Genomic DNA, 517 nt, shown 5'->3' on the forward strand with positions numbered 1-517 from the left:
TGGTGCTGGGGGATTGAACCGCGGTCCCTGTGCTTTGCTTAGCTTAGCTTGTTCTAAGTAGGTGCTTTAGACCACTGAGCTATCTCACCAGCCCCCTAGCCTTTTCTTTTACTTATTTATTTTTAAAATTTTAAGACAGGGTCTTAAAATAAACAAAGCAAGAAAAACAGGGTCTTGCTAAATTGCACAGGGTAGGCTTAAACTTGGAATCTACTTATCTCAGTTCTCAAAGTGCTTGAATTATAGGTGTATACCACCACCATACCTGGCTTAAGTGATTTTTGACCATCAAAAAGGTAGGTGATGTTTAGAAACACGTGAGAAAAAAATTAAGAGTGTGGAGGCTGGAGTGATAGCTCAGTGGTCTAAGAGCCTGCCTGGCAAATGCAAGGACCTGGGTTTAATCCCTGGTTTCCAGCACACGTCTGTAAGCCCAGTACTGGGGAGGCTGAGACAGGAGGATCACTATGAGTCTGAACTGCGCGTAGTGAGACCCTGTACCAAATAAATAAAAAAA

The 517-nt window shown here is 42.9% G+C and overlaps 1 protein-coding gene across 2 annotated transcripts in view; it reads right to left on the bottom strand.

The window, feature by feature from the left end:
* The window catches only part of Supt6h (SPT6 homolog, histone chaperone), a 45080-nt gene that overhangs the window by 8060 nt on the left and 36503 nt on the right, over positions 1 to 517 (bottom strand). The gene's annotated exons all lie outside the window — the stretch shown is intronic.

This window comes from Octodon degus, unplaced genomic scaffold (assembly GCF_000260255.1).
Source record: "Octodon degus isolate 3935 unplaced genomic scaffold, OctDeg1.0 scaffold00072, whole genome shotgun sequence".
Lineage (NCBI taxonomy): Eukaryota > Metazoa > Chordata > Mammalia > Rodentia > Octodontidae > Octodon > Octodon degus.